The sequence below is a fragment of the Camelina sativa genome, chromosome 20 (genome assembly GCF_000633955.1).
Source record: "Camelina sativa cultivar DH55 chromosome 20, Cs, whole genome shotgun sequence".
Taxonomy (NCBI): domain Eukaryota; kingdom Viridiplantae; phylum Streptophyta; class Magnoliopsida; order Brassicales; family Brassicaceae; genus Camelina; species Camelina sativa.
The window spans coordinates 24,924,583-24,934,086 of record NC_025704.1 but is presented as its reverse complement, the minus strand read 5'-3'; the positions used below and the strand labels follow the sequence as shown (position 1 = coordinate 24,934,086).

The 9,504-nt window shown below is 34.0% G+C and overlaps 1 pseudogene; it reads left to right on the top strand.

Moving 5' to 3' along the window:
- Positions 589 to 2,258, top strand: LOC104772802 (annotated as a pseudogene).

Below are 9,504 nucleotides of genomic sequence, written 5' to 3'. Positions count from 1 at the left end.
TAAAATTCTGTTATTTTTTTTTGTATTAAAATACAGTGGGATTTTGTGTAATATTTTACATGGAGTAGGGTTATTTGTTTAAAGAATTGCTTAAATAAGTATATAGATATAGTACTGACATGTGTGTTGTCTGTGGGAAAATTTTAATTCTGGATTCTAGATGCACCGATTTGCTTTGTGACATTTTCTCAGTATTCTTTTATTTTTGTTAACTTTTTTTTCAACGTTTTCTCAGTGTTCCATACGCTTAAATCTCTCCTTTGTAAATTGTAACGAATGTAGTATACAATTTGTAAAACAGCCTCTTTAATAATTTAAGGGAAACTGGATATCAGCTAACATCTAATATACTATAAGATAAAAATTAATGACCAAAGGAAGTATTTTTCTGATAGAAATGTATATATTGACCAACAAAAATTAATTAATATGTGTGTAATCTAGTCATTTTAATTTTTTTTAAGACAAAAAATAAGAATAACCATGGTTAGGGAACTCTCAGTAAATGTTGATGACTTGATAGCCAATTATAAAATCAAAACAACGGCTCCTAGGTTCCCTACATCAAATCTATGAATAAAATAAAACATGACAGACATTTTTAGTCTCTTCAAGAACCTATTTCGCATGGACAACCTGGACTATGTTTTAACTGTGATCACTGTATTCTCTGTCTGTTGGTATTTTTGGTATTCACCTGTAGTCTCCACCTTTGCCACCGCGACCTTATGGCTTTCCTATTATCGGCAACCTTCCATTCCTTCAACCAGAGCTTCACACCTATTTCCAAGGGCTGGCTAAAAAGCACGGTCCTATTTTCAAACTCTGGCTCGGGGCCAAGCTGACAATTGTGGTCACCTCTTCTGAAGTGGTGCAAGAGATTCTCAGAACCAATGATCTCATCTTTGCGAACCATGATGTCCCTGCTGTTGCTCCGGCCAATACGTACGGTGGTATTGAGATTGTTTGGTCACCCTATGGACCAAAGTGGCGGATGCTTAGGAAACTATGTGTTAACAGGATACTAAGCAACGCCATGCTGGATTCCTCTACTGAACTCCGCCGTGGAGAGACTCGGAAAACAGTCCGATACTTAGCAGACCAGGCTCGGGTCGGGTCGTCTGTTAACCTGGGAGAACAGATATTCTTGATGATTTTAAATGTTGTGACGCAGATGCTATGGGGCACGACGGTCAAGGGAGAAGAGAGGGAGATTGTTGGAGCCGAGTTCTTAGAATTGATTACAGAGATGAATGACCTCTTGCTAAAGCCTAATATCTCTGACTTTTTTCCGGTATTGAGCCGGTTTGATCTTCAGGGTTTGGTTAAGCGTATGCGAAGACCGGCTCAAAGGATGGACCGGATGTTTGACCGGATCATTAACCAACGGCTGGAGATGGATAGGGACAGTGATGGGAGAGTTGTGGATTTTCTGGACGTATTGTTGAAAGTTAAGGATGAAGAAGATGACAAGACAAAACTAAACATGAACGATGTCAAGGCGTTGCTCATAGTTCGTTAAGAAATTTTGTCCCTCATAATGCAAATATATTTGTTAAAAGTTGGTTTGTTTATTGTAGGACATGGTGCTCGGTGGTACAGACACATCATTACACGTCATAGAATTCGCGATGGCCGAGCTATTACACAACCCGGATATCATGAAGAGAGCTCAACAAGAGCTTGACAAAGTTGTGGGCAAAGAAAAAGTAGTGGAGGAATCTCACATCTCTAAACTTCCATACATTCTCGCCATTTTGAAAGAAACTCTAAGGCTTCACACAATTACTCCACTCCTTGTTCCTCGCCGCCCTTCACAAACCACCGTGGTGGGCGGCTTTACCATCCCTAAAGATTCAAAGATTTTCATCAACGTGTGGGCGATCCATAGGAATCCAAACATATGGGAGGATCCACTAAAGTTTGATCCTGACAGGTTTCTTGATAAGTCTTGTGACTTCAACGGAAATGACTTCAATTATCTACCGTTTGGGTCTGGTCGCAGGATGTGTGCGGGAATGGCTATGGGCGAGAGGGTTGTTCTTTACAATCTGGCTACGGTCTTGCATTCTTTTGGTTGGATAATTCCCCAAGAAGAGAGAGTTGGGGTCGAGGAAACTTTCGGGATCGTGTTGAAGCTGAAAAATCCACTTGTTGCCACGCCCGTGCTAAGGTTGTCCGAATCTTTATCTCTAGTTCAACACAAAGGAAAACTGAATGTTCTACTGCGGGCATATATGTGTTGTTGTATGATTTAATAAACTCCGTAATATTACGTGACTGGAAAATCTCCATATCTAACTTAATTTGGTCACCTATACGACTCTTGAAAAGAAAATAAGACACAAATACTTAATGTGAAATACATGAGTTTTTACAATGTAGTTTCATAAAATAAAAACTAATGTGAATAGATGTATAATTACCATATGTATAGATGTTAAAAAAAAATTACCATATGTATATAAACTTATTTGTATCTAGGTTATTGTTACATTTGGGCACAAATTAAAATTTGCTATTCAGCAAACGATAAGCATGTTAACAAAAGCCAAGTAAGGAATGTTACTAAGAACATCATCTTCTCTCCATGATAGCAATATACCATTTACTATAAAGACAAAGAGTTGGTCAGTAAACCGAATCACACCATAACAAGAAGAAACCCGGTCTTTTTAATTTTATAGTTACATACAGTAAAACCTCTATAAATTAATACAGCCAGGACTATGAAATTTTATTAATTTATATAAGTTTTAATTTATCGATAAATTAATAAAATATTAATTTATGAAGAGAATTTTTCATTTTCATAATTTTGAAAAAAACTATATTCAAAGATAAGATATCTTTTGTTATAATTCACATTTTTGTAGAAAATTTTTAATTTATAATTGCCTACTCTTTTGTAATTTACATATTGTTTTATGAACTCTTCCATTTTTATGATATATGTTCAGAAGTTCAGAGTTTAGAAGAAATCATTGCTATTATCTTTCATGGTAATCATGAAGTTGAAGAAGATATTATGATACCTTTAGCACCAATTACACATAAGGAAGCAATTATCGTATCTAGAACTCTATATAATTTTTGGATGCGATTTGAGAGACAACACGAAAAGTTTTTGATGCAGTTAGAAAGATTAGAGATGAGCTCGAACAATAATGCAAATTCAAGAAGACAAACAACAATAGAGTCATATTTCACTAGATTTCATAGATATATATATATATATATATATATATAAAGTGTATAATGCCATACCAACATATTGGTATGGCATTATACACTTTTTATCTTATATTTTTATTGTAGTTATTTCTACTAATAACAAAACAGATATAATCCTTCTTTTTAACTAAAACACATAAAATATTGTATTGATATGAGTTTAGATTATAAATATTAATAATGTTCGTTAAAAATATGTTTACAAACATAAGTAATATATTATAAACCTGATAAATCACCTTAGTTTTTGAAATCAATCCCGCACGTATGTGCGGGTCCAAATCTAGTATGCAATTAATAAGAGCACATATATCAATTTCCCATACAAGCAATAGAAATTTTATGCATAATTTATTTTTGGGAGATTCTCAAAAATAGCACTAAAAATTGTTTTGTTTCCAAAACTAGCACAACATCTCTAAAATTCTAAAAATAGCACTACATTTCAAAATGAATCTTTCAAAATTAAATCTTAAATTCAAAATACTAAATCCTACCCCTTCAGAACTATACCCTAAATGTAAAATTAAAAATCCAAACGTAAAAAAGAAAATTTAAAATATTTTAATTTTATTAAATAGTATTACTTTTGGAAATTTATGGAGTTTGTGCTATTTTTATCTATAAAACATGTTTTAGTGCTATTAAAGGGGATCTGATTGCCCTCGTTAGGGATTTCTTTCGGACTGGGAAATTTGACCCCAGAATTAATGAAACTAATATTTGTCTGATCCCAAAGGTTGATGTGCCTAAAAGGATGGCAGAATTCAGGCCTATTAGTTTGTGTAATGTGGGTTATAAAATTATATCAAAGATTCTATGCTTTCGTTTAAAAAAGATTTTGCCCTTGATTATTTCGGAAACACAATCGGCCTTCGTGTCTGGAAGGTTAATTACGGATAATATTCTGGTGGTACAAGAGATGTTTCATGGTTTACAGACCAATAGGATGTGCAATTCAGAATTTTTGGCTTTCAAAACGGATATGAGTAAGGCCTATGACCGAGTTGAATGGGATTTTCTGAAGGCGGTCTTAATAAGGCTAGGTTTTGATTCCAGATGGATTTCTTGGATAATGTGGTGTGTGAGTTTGGTTTCCTATCAGGTGTTGCTTAATGGTCAACCACGTGGTTCCATTTTGCCAAAACGAGGCATGCGACAGGGGGATCATTTATCCCCTTACCTGTTTATTTTGTGCACTGAGGTGTTGATTGCTAATATAAAAAAGGCAGAGAGGGAAGGGAAAATATCGGGCATTAAGATCGCCCGAGATTCCCCTCCTATTTCTCATTTGTTGTTCGCGGATGATAGTCTGTTTTTCTGTAAAGCGGATGAAGAACAATGTTCAACAGTTATGGATGTCATAGGCAACTATGGTAAAGCATCCGGCCAGGAGGTAAACTTAGATAAATCATCGATTATGTTTGGTAAAAAGGTGCCTGCAGAGGTCAAGGACTAGGTAAAATCTGTCATTGGTATTCCAATTAAGGGGGAATGGGCTCCTATTTGGGAATCCCTGAGAGTCTCGGTGGCTCCAGAGTACAAGTTTTTGGTTACGTTCGTGATAGGTTGAATGACCGGGTTAATGGTTGGACTGCAAAATTTTTATCTAAGGGAGGAAAGGAAGTTTTATTAAAGTCGGTGGCTTTGGCCCTCCCTACGCATGTTATGTCCTGCTTCAAACTTCCTCAAGGATTAACATCCAAATTGACGAGTGCTATTTCCAATTTTTGGTGGAGTTCTGATGGAAAAGATCGGGGGCTCCATTGGGTGGCTTGGGATAAAATGTGTAAAGATAAATCTGAGGGAGGATTAGGATTTCGGAATTTGGAGATTTTTAATGATGCGTTATTGGCCAAACAGTATTGGCGGTTAATACAGTTCCCGAATTCTCTGTTTGCTCAAGTTTTTAGGACTCGATATTTCAGGAATAAGCATCCGTTAATGGCAAAAAACCTTATTCTCCCTCCATTGGGTGGAGAAGCATTTTCTCAACTAAAAGTTTAGTGGAAAAAGGAACCCGATGGACAATTGGCTCAGGGTTTAATATATCGGTCTGGCGTGACCTGTGGATCCCTGATCAACACCCTCCAATTGCTCGTGGTAGGGGACAGCATCTGCACCCAAATTTAATGGTTAACCATCTGATTAATCCTAGGACTAAAGAAAGGCATTCACCTATACTTCAGGAATATATGGATCCGGAGGATATTCAAATTATTCTTAGTTTGCCAATTAGCAAATCTTTTAGACCAGATCGGTTGGTATGGCATTATACACAATCGGGACGGTATTCGGTTAAGTCAGGGTATAAGGTAGCTCAAGACATGAAGGCTGACATTGAGGTTGGTCCCAATGTTAATGCCCTGAAAGCTAAGGCTTGGGACCTCCCGGTACCCCCTAAAATCAAACACTTTTTCTGGCAGATCGCCTCGGGTTCCCTTCCGGTGACGGTGCGATTAGCCTCCCGGGGAGTTAATTGTGACACGATATGCAAGAGATGTGACTTGGAGGAAGAGTCTATTAATCATACCTTATTTGAGTGCCCTCATTCACGACAAGTTTGGGAGAGGATTATTGATGGACATGACATGGATAAGTTCCCAAATGGTTCAATCTACTCAAATTTAGATTTTATCTATGGCAAAGGTTTGGCTCATATGGCTTTAGGCACTACTCATAGCTCGATCCCATGGTTGGTCTGGTTTTTATGGAAGGATAGGAATAGCAAAGTTTTTCAAGGACTACAAACAGAGCCAATGGATATTATTAATCAGGCTTTACGTGAACAATTGTGGTGGAAGGAATCACAATTAACTGCAAGGGTTGATTCCGTCTCGACGGATTCTCCGATTACGCTGGAGCCTTTAATTCATTGTCAGGTGGATGGCTCGTGGAAAGCCACAGAACCTCATTCAGGGTTAGGCTGGTGGTGTGGTGATGGTGAGAATCAGACTTTGGTAATGGGTGCCAAATGTCATCGTCGCAGTGCATCTCCACTTCATTCAGAGTTAGAAGCATTATTATTGGCGATGGAGTGTATCCGATCCAGAGGGATTGATTGCCGGAGATTCGAGACGGATTCTGCATAGTTGTTAGCAATGGTGCAAGTTCCGGAGGAGTGGCCGGCCTTCTCAACGCTTCTGGAGGAGTTTCAGGTGCTTAGTGCTTCAATGCCTTCCTTCACCCTCATCAAGATCCCAAGGACGTCCAATGTGAAGGCTGATTGCTTAGCTCGTTCTTCCAAAGAATTAGTTTCAGAATCCTTTTTTGTAAATATTTTTCCTCCAGTTTGGGCAACCAATCGAGGAGTTTTATTTTAATTATTTAATGTGAGGTTGAAAAAAAAAAAGAATATTTAATTTCTCTTTATTTTTTAACCAAAAAGGTAAGTAACATAATAAAGTGCAATTCTCACAAATATCACCAAAAGAAGTTTTGTTTCCAAATTTAGCGTCATTTCTAAAGTTCTAAAAATAACACTATATTTCAAAATTATATTTTTAATATTAAACCCTAAACTCTAAATACTAAATTCTACCTCCTCAAACCTATACCCTAAATATAAAATAAAAAAATCCAAACCTAAATTCTTTTTATAATAAATTTAAAATATTGTAATGTGTCAAATAATACTGTTTTAGAATATTTATGGAGAGAGTGCTATAATTTTCCATAAAACATGTTTTAATGCTATTTTAGGTTATTTTAAGTCTCACAAATAACACAAAGGTAAATTTAATTTTCAAACTTAGTACATTTTCTTTAGAGTTTTAAAAATAGCACTATATTTTAAAATCAAACTCTAAAATTTACCCTCTAAAAGTTATACCATAAATGTAAATAGACTATCAAACCTAGAAAATAATTAAAATAGAGAAATACCTTAAAATAACATTAAAACAAGTTATATGGACATCTATAGCACACATTCCAAAAATAGCACTATTTAACAAATTAAAATATTTAAAATTTATTTTTAGAATTTATTTTTTTTAAATTTGGGTTCTCAATTTCACATTTAGGATATAGTTTTCAGAAGTAGGGTTTAGTTTTTGAATTTAGAAGTTAATTTTGAAAGTTTAATTGGTGCTAGTTTTGGAATTTTAGAGATGATGTGCTAAATTTGGAAAAAAAACTAATTTTGGTGCTATTTTTGAGAATCTTCCATTAAAATATTATAATTGTGTTGAAAGTGTTATTTTGTAAATTTGTAGAGTGTGTTATAATTTTTGATAAATCTTGTTTTAGTAATATTTTAGGGTATTTCTATAGATTATAAATTTATAACCGTTTGGTAATATCAAAGTGTTTTTTGGCGTATTTTTATAATAAATCAAATAGTTAGAATTTGTTTGTTTGTTTGTTTTTTTATATCAAACTTATATTGAGAGACAGAGAGGAGTGTAAACCATGTTACATGATGAAGATTTTATACTTTTTTTCTTAGATATTGTGGGTGGGATGTCTGTCTTAACTATTCAAGAATAAAATAATCTCAGTCAGACTAATTTGCTTTAAATATAAAGCCAGAGTATGAGGATACAACCATTTTGGTGCTATTTTAGTTTCTTAAATCAAGACAGCGACACGAATTTTAGATTACAGCTATATGAGTTGACCAAAAAAATCTACTAATTGTAAAATTATATATTTGTCTAAACTAAGACTAGAAATATTTAAATAACTATAAATTTAAACAGACTAATACTACCTTAAAATATGGATGTGCTATATACCCTTACAGATCACCATGGCAGGTCACATTTTCTATATTTGCCAACTGTGATTACAATACAATTGCCAGCTGGCATATATTTCTAAAATGACGTGCATACCCTTCTCATCATTGTCAACTCTGTCTTCTCTTTTTTGAGTTTGAACCGGTTTTTCCATAAAAACCGAATATTCAAAATCAACGGTTTATATTTCTTTCCAAATTACTCAATCGAAGCTACGAATTTGATCAATGTTGTTTTTTTCGGGAAAATTTTCAAAAACAAAGCCAACTATTTAATATTTGCCAGAAAAAATATGAATTTTTTTGTTGCCAGAAAAATACGCAGACTATTTTTTAGTTGATAAAAAATACACAAACTATAATTTTTTTTCAATTTCTCCTTGTCTCCATTACGACCGTTAACGGCATTGTGACGGCGTTACTATTTTAAAAAAAATTCCAGAAAAAAATACAAACTATTTATTTTTGCCAAAAAAATACATGAACTTTTTTTCTTTCCCTGAAAAATACATAATTTTCTATTTCTTAGTTTTCCATTAACAATGTTAGAGATCATAACTCATAATTTTCTTTGCTCTCTTGAACTTCATACAAGTTTTTCTACTATTTAGGATAATTAAATTCAAAAATAAAAATACACAATTAAATTAATCGATTTTCAAATTTATCAATTAGTGTTGTTTTTGCATTTATACCGACTTTACAAATTTTGAAATTTCATCAACACTTAAGCTCTAAAATTTCATGAGAACTCCACCTTTGTAGGCCTTTGTATACCTTTCATAAAATATTCATCTCTTTAGTTTAGTACTTTTTATGATGCTTATAGCTAGTATAAATCATCATATGGGATGGTGTACGCAAACTTGATCGAGATCGTAGATTATAGTCCTTTCGTGGGACATCAACTCATGCAACCTAACTAGATTCACCATGTATTTATGCAAAAACGATACTAATTGAGAAATTCAGAAATCTACGAGTTATGTGTTAGGTTATGAGTTACGATCTCTAACATTGTTAATGAAAAATTATTAGTTATGATCTCTAACATTGTTAATGGAAAAATAAAAAATAGAGAATTATGTATTTTTTAGGCAAAGAAAAAAAAGTTAATGTATTTTTCCGGCAAAAAATAAATAGTTTGTGTTTTTTTTCTGGAATTAAAAAAAAAAATAGTAACGTTGTCACAATGCCGTTAACGGTCGTAACGGAGACGAGGAGAAATTGGAAAAAAATAATTCGTGTATTTTTTATCAACTAAAAAATAGTCTGCCAACTATGTTTTTTTCTAGCTAATATTGAATAGTTGGCGTTTTTTTGAGAATTTTCCCGTTACTTTTCTCAAAAGATGTATCGGTTATCTAATTTTGTGTATCTGCTTCCGGGTTCACTATTGTTAAACCGGACTTGCGTAGCAGCTAACAGATTCGGTTCTGGCGCCAACGGGAAAAAGGTGGACAACGACAGAAAAGGATAAGGGTAGTATCGTCATTCTAAATTAAACCAAAACTGTAATTAGAAGATAA